Consider the following 7,492-nt stretch of genomic DNA (forward strand, 5'->3'; position numbering starts at 1 on the left):
AGAGAGTTAGTATACATATATTTTTGGTATTCTATGTCTTTATTATTGAAAAAAAAAAGGAAAGTAATCTTTCTCACTTGACCTCTTGAGCCTCTTCATCTTAGCTCCTTTGCCCATGCAATGAATTCCAAATCCCAAACTTTAGCACAGAAGGGACTCCATGATTCCAATGGCCCCAAACTACCACTCCTCCCATTATCTCTACCATTCTACTCCCAAAGTCAGTAACTTTTCCAGTTTATTCAAATACTTTGTTGACACTCAGACCTTCAAGCCTACTTCGCTTTTTAACTGGGAAAACTATTCCCCTTTACCTAGAAAGAATATCCTCTCCATCTTTGTTTTACTCATTTCAAAGACAGCCCCTCACTCCTTTGAGCCCCCACAGTGCTGTAAACACATCTCTATGTTCTGGGTAATTTATTTTCTGTTCTATTTTCCCTACTAAACTCTGAGTTCCTTGAGAGTGGAGAGCATATACCAATCACATTTCCCAAAATATAATTGAAACTCTAATATTTGTTGGATAAATTAACCACTATTCACTTCTGAAATAAAGCTGTGCAGGTTGTTGTTGAGAAGAAAATGCTTAGTTAATTATATCCATACAAGTCTTTCCTTCCTTCTCAGTATGTTGAAGTAAACCAAAAGTTTCATACACAGATCATCCACCCTGTGCTAGGCACCCTGATACAGACATATGGTCTTAGTTTTGAAAGTTCACAGTCTTGTAAGAAAGAAGCCTCAAACTGGCACAGGTTATAAGAAATAAATAAAGGGGTTAAAATGTGCTTATTTAACTTTTCTTATTACAGGAAAATAAATTTGCCATCTCTAAGGCCCACTGAAAAACACTTCAATGACATATAAATAAATGGGCTTCGCAGTGCCAGAAAGAATTTCATTGGTCTTTGCTATGCCAGTTAGCAATTATGGTGTCTGTAAATTAACACCAACAGAAACCAAAGTAAATTTCTCTCTGCACATACAAGGGCATAAAGCAGCTAATTTATAAAACCGTTATGGACACCCACAGTAAATGACAAGGGATAAACATATACTTATCTCCAACTGGTTCTGTTTAGGAGAAGAAGAAAAATGAGGTCAATGACTTCACTCAAAAAGCTATTCTAGGTTAAGCCTTTCTAACATGAGCATAGATAGAAATTGGTTATTTCAGCCCAGATTCCAACAGCTTTAAAGGGCTTTTCTCTTTAGAGAGTAACATTCATTTAAGGGATCTTTCAACCTATACAATTTCCCAATTCCTAAAATTGATCATAGGAGTAATTTGATTCCAAAAGAAGCGCTACAATAATAATGGTAAGATAAGAAAAGAAATTAATACCAGCTATTTTACTGGTCCTGAAATTAAAAGGTAATATGATACTGTGAAAAATGTATAAGCTTTAGAGAAACACAGGTTCTGGTCCTGGCTTTGTTTCTCCCTGGATATCACTTTCTGCCTGTGGGAATATGGATAAGATTTTTAGCCCCAGTGGACATCAACTTCCTCATTTGTGCAATTGAAATTTTAAAAAATCCACTTCATAAAGTTTTGTGAATATTGGAAATGTTACAAGGGACCTATCCTAGCACTTAACATTTGGTTACATATCAAGTAATACATACTCACTTTATGAAAGTATACTGATTATTTAATTAAATGTGTGTGTGTGTGTGTGTGTGTGTGTCTTTTTAGGGCCACACCCGTGGCATATAGAGGTTCCCAGGCTAGGGGGTCTAATCGGAGCTACAGCTGCTGGCTTACACCATAGCCACAGCAATGTGAGGTCCGTGTCTGCGATCTACACCACAGCTCATGGTAACACTGGATCCTTAACCCACTGAGCGAGGCCTGGGATCGAACCCGCAACCTCATGGTTCCTAGTCAGATTCATTTCTGCTGTGCCATGACGGGAATGCCCTTAATTAATATCTATTTAATTATTTAATTGCCATTTTGGATGGGGAATACCAAAATGTATAGGAGACATTACCATTGTTTCTGATGTTTAGTGAAGACATAGTAGAGGAGAAAGTTAAGGATGAAGAGCTGAGATAAAGACAGAAAGGGAACAGGTTCAGAATAAAAGTAGGAGCATGTCAATAGCACTGGGTCATTGGAAGGAGGTGTATAAACATATCAGGTTGGCTAAAATGTCCAGAATCCCAGGACTACATAAGAGAGTGAATTTTTGAACATTCCACTTGATCTTTTGCTCCATTAATGGACTCTTTCATTCCTTCAACAATAATCCTCCAAAATGTCCTACAGCTACAATGGTGTAAAGAAAGGAGACATATGTCTCCAGCCACAAATGGTCATACAGATGGATGGGAAACCCCTCCAGATAGACGTAGGCTACATGTTGTTGTAAAGAGCATCAAAGAAGTCAGATAGGCACTCAACTTGCAGACCCAAGTGAGATTGTATTCCAGCATTTCTATGCAGTGACACTTTTTTTTTCTGCTGCAAGGCCCTAGGCAGTTAAGGAACAACAGTTCTATGATGAGAACACATCACACTATGAACTCTCCTATTATTCTGACTTGAAAGATAGATGGAATCTTCTGTCTGAGCAGAGTGGTGTGAAGAGCTCCAGGCTTTGGAGGGAGAAAATACTAGGTTCAAAACGATCCTAAGTTAGTTAAGATAGTGGGCAAGTTCTTTCTATATCTAAATTTTAGTTAAATGAAAAGAATAATAACTACCTTATAGAGTTACGGTAGATTAAATAGCATAATCATGTATCACAGCTCCCTACTACATAGTAAATAATAAATGGTAGCTGCGGCTATTATGTGGAAGAAAAAAGAAAGTAAACATGGTTATTTGTCCACTTCTGCATTTGGTACTAAGGGAATTCCACAGAAGATTGAAGGTGAAGCTTTATAAAAACGAATAATCTAATACCTCAAAGTACATCAATTTTAGTGAACCCCAGGAAAGTGAAAGGGTGCATTTTCTTCAAAGGCTACCAGAGAATATTGGACTGAAGGAGTTTCACTGGGCACAGCTTTAAAACTCCTCCATTTTTCCCCCTGGGAGATGTGCTCAGGTGTGCTAATGTTCTTCTGCCCATTCAGGGTGAAGTCTTGCCAGTTGCAGAAAGTACTAAGTGGCAGCTTTTTAAGGCTCCTATATTCCTCAAAATACCTCTCTGCAACTGCAATATAACTGATGTACACGTTTTTAAAAACTGTTACCTGGAACTAACATCTGGGTCTGGAAATAAATTCATATCATGCTGCCAATCCACCTCACTTCACTATGTTCAGGATAAGTTTTAGTGGCCAGGCATCAAACATGGCAATCTGCCGGCAGCTCTGCAATGATGCCCAGTCTGTAGGTGTGTGCCATCAACCAGCTCCTCCTTACAGCATCGGAGAAGGCCAGAGTGTGGCAGGTCCGCCTGATGATTGCCTAGCCACCTCAGCTCTGTGGGCAGCTGAGGTATTATGTTCTATGGGACACCTAGTAGAAAGGAACCCCAGACGTGGGGGATCAGAGCTTTTTCCAGCCATGTGAGCTTTGGATGACATCAAATAGCATCTAACAGCTTCATTTCCTTGCTTATCAAGGGCAGATAAAAGCATTTGTCCTCATCAACCTTTCAGGCTACATGGATAGACCAAAATAGAAACATAAAATTTGTGCAAATTTGGTATAAATTATGAAGTATAAAGAATTATAGCAATATGCTATAATGGAAAAAATAAAAATCATTATGTAAAAAAAGAATTATAACAATATAAGCAATACTGCCATTATTTCTTCTAGTAGGTGCTTAAAATATGTCCTATAAGTGTTTGAAGAAACACATAATTTTACATTGAAAGATGATCAGACAAAAGTGAGGGTGGAATCTGGTTATTTGGGTCTTCTTTAAAGACGTGTTAAACTCATTGGCATGTTGGATTCAGACTTTGAACATTTGTATCTGAAAGGCTAATATTGTGTCCCTAGAAAGTCCTGATCAGAAGAATAGGAGTGATTTTGCCTCTCTGTGCTTCCTAGAAAATTTGTGATTGCCAATATTTTCTCACTACACTTCATTTTTGCTTCAGCGAGCATGGTTGGTTACTACAACTTGCCATCAGGAGCTCTGCCTGATACACATGGTATAATGGACAGATCTTTGGGCTCAGGCAGAGCTGGATTAAAATGTCAGGACCAACATTACTAAACAAGCCACTTAACCTCTTTGAGCCTCAGTTTCCAATCTATAAAATGGGAATGTGAGTCTCCTCCTCACTTGGATTGTGTAGATTAAATTACACAATTTAATTTAAAGAATGTGTGAGAATACTGAATAGGGTGGTTGGTGCCTAGAGGGGTTTAATATATTGCAGTTGCCTTTATTCTCTGCATCATTGGCTCTTTACCTTTCAGGATCATTCACACTTTTGAAAATCTAATGAAAGCGTTGGGCCTCTGATACAAAAATAATGTGCATATACATATCCATACAACCTCTTTCATATAGTTTCAGAAGTTCCCTGGGTCCACTGAAGTTTAATAAGGCCCCGCCAAAACCAAATAACAACTCCTACTGCAAGTGGTCACTTACAACATATATGTACATATTTCTATCTTGAGTGTTAAATACCTGCTTTACCTCTGAGCTCTTCTACTACTGCTACTACCATCACAACTCAACAAATGCTTTTACTTTAACAAAGAATAACGACTTTTATATTCATCATATTACATAATCTTCAAAAAAATCCTCTGAAGTATATGTTGTCATCTTATTTTACAGATTAGAAGAAAAAATTATTTTGTATTTCTCCAAAATAAATAAGCCTCATGAGGCGACAGCCTGTATTATTTTAGTTACCACTGTTTTGTCCATGATTTATGCAGTGCTTGGAACATGGTAGGCACTCAGGTGCTCATTTGAAATAAATGAAGGGAAAATGAGAAAAGAGGATTCTTCTTTCCTGAATAATAAAACAATAATTTCAGGCTAAATCAGCAAAAAGCCAACACTCTATCCTAACTTCCTCCTGGGCTTAGGACTTAGCCCAGTACCATCAGAGTTATAATGAACTCTTGGTAACACTTTGGTTGATGGTTGGGAGGATAAATGAGATGAATGAATAAAACCTCCTTTCTGAAAAATGGAACCCTAAATTTCAACCAAAAAAATTGTTTCCTTTATCTATTACTGCTCAAAACTTAGTGGCTTAAAGCAACATTTTGTTGCTCTCACTTTAACGGCTTTGGGAAGGGCTCAGCGGGCTGGTTTATCTCTAAGCCACATGGCATCAGCTGAGGTGAATGGGGCTAGAAGAGCATTTCTAAGCTGAGTTCTTTACCCACTTACCTGTGCCTTGGCAGGAAGTGGTCTCTACTAGGCTCCTCTCCCTCCCCACACAGTCAGAGTCTTTCCACTTTGGCTCCTTAGCAGGGTTGTTATTTTTCTTACACAGCAGCACTGTGCTCCGAAATAAGGAAGTAAAACCTGTAGTTCACTTAAGCACTATGTCTGGAATTGAAACAACACAATCTCCACTGGACTCCGTTGGTCAAAGTAGTCACAGGCTGGCCTGTGGTTTAAGGGGTGGGGAAATAGATCTCAACTGTTCACAGGAAGGATAACAAAGAATGGGAAGCTGCATTTAATCTGCTATAGTTTCCTTAACCAAGACAGAAAGTTCACAAACATTAAACTATGGAGTTGCTCTTGTTGCCACCTTCAATCAGACTTTTGTCATGGAATAGCTTTCATTTCCCAAATATCAGTAAATAATACTATAAACCCTTCGACTAAAATTCAGTGAAGCTTGGATGCATATCTGAATTAATTTCCATGCTTCAGTGAACGTGTCTCAGGGGTAACATAGGAGTGTCTGTGTTCTAGTTATTTAAGGTAATTCAAATTTTTCCAAATCTGGTGGGATCAAGCAGCCCAAAATAGCATTACAGCTAAAAATTTACTCTACAGTAAAGTGTCATTACAAATCAACCCTGCACTACCCACCTCCTGGGCATGCAAAAAATTCAGCACTGCCACTTTCAGGATATTTTAGCATCTCAACAGGGAGTATGGCTAAGTAAGAGCTAAAATAGCACAATGATCCCAGAAACCATATAGAAGAAAGAAAATACAAATAGCACAAACAAGTGCAGGGCATCTCAGGCAATCCCAAAGAGAACTAAAGTTTATTTCTCAACACTACTTTCTATAGGCTCTATATTTTAAGAGTTTTACTTTAGCCCATCCCCACTCCCACAAATACAAATTATTTCCACAGCCACAGGATTATTTCTTATTTTGTCATGATGTTAATCTCTACCTGTCACAAACATTTATATTATACATTTCTTTTCAATGGCCCAGGGCTTTTCTATCTATTAACTGATCAAAAAGAGGAACTGGTTGTTTTGTCAAATGCTAATGGCACTTGGATTATTTTGGCTCACTGGAACTTTCAAGGTAATAGCTGAAGATATTGGAAGAAAACATTTGTTCAATCTAAGACTTGCCTTAACTAAGGTCAACTTAGACACAAATGTGGAAATGAGACCAAAGAAGAGAACAAACAAAGTTTAAAAGAAGCTACAAATGATAATCTCTGAGAAGGCCTCTGGGAGAACTGCTTTGTTTCTGATGGGGCACAATGGTCCTAGACTCAGTATCACAATCTTTCATTCTTGAAACATCCACTAGAATGCAAGATCCATGGGGAGCAAGATTTTGGTCTTTTGCTCATTAATATATCCTAGACACTAAGAACAACACCTGGCACATAATGAGCACTCAATAAATGTTTGTTCATTTTTAACAAATGAAGCTCATGAGGATTGGCTGAAAGGGATCCAAGATGCTAATTGAATGTGGGTGTACTTACTGGAGATGTATTCATGCAGCAGGAACTCGGTCCATGGCATAGGTGAATGGAACCAAAATACGTGCCGACACTGAGGCAAGTCTCAGGGCCCTTGCCCGTTGGATAGTGTGCAATGAGGGTCTCCTCGGTGTTAGAGCAACCATCCAGAGGTAAAAAAGTCAGGACCCAGGTAGAAACCCTATTCTGTGATAAAACTGAGGAAATGGGACAAGTATGAGATTGTTTCAACCCTACCATCAATTGGACACTCAGATCCCAAGGCTGACGAGCAGAAAGAAGTATGGGGTCAGAGAGGAGGAAATACTACATGATCTGAAATGTGATCAGTGACATAATCCTAAGATTCTCTCTACTCAAAGAAAAAGAGTAATGTGAGAATATCACCATTCATCCTCTATTTACATTAATTGACTTAGGAACTGAGGGCCATGGCTGAGTCAACTTGAAGGGGTAGGCCAGTGTAGGTATGAGGAAAAAAGCAGAGACAGACATAATCCATCTTAACCCATAAAGCAAGATATTTTTATAGTCTCTGGCCTCCTGATATTCTGAATCTGAAGAATTTTTCAACATGAAACCATATAATATTCAATCTCTAAACTCTTTTTATGCATCAAGAAGAACTGATTTG

This window comes from Phacochoerus africanus, chromosome 4 (genome assembly GCF_016906955.1).
Source record: "Phacochoerus africanus isolate WHEZ1 chromosome 4, ROS_Pafr_v1, whole genome shotgun sequence".
Classification (NCBI taxonomy): domain Eukaryota; kingdom Metazoa; phylum Chordata; class Mammalia; order Artiodactyla; family Suidae; genus Phacochoerus; species Phacochoerus africanus.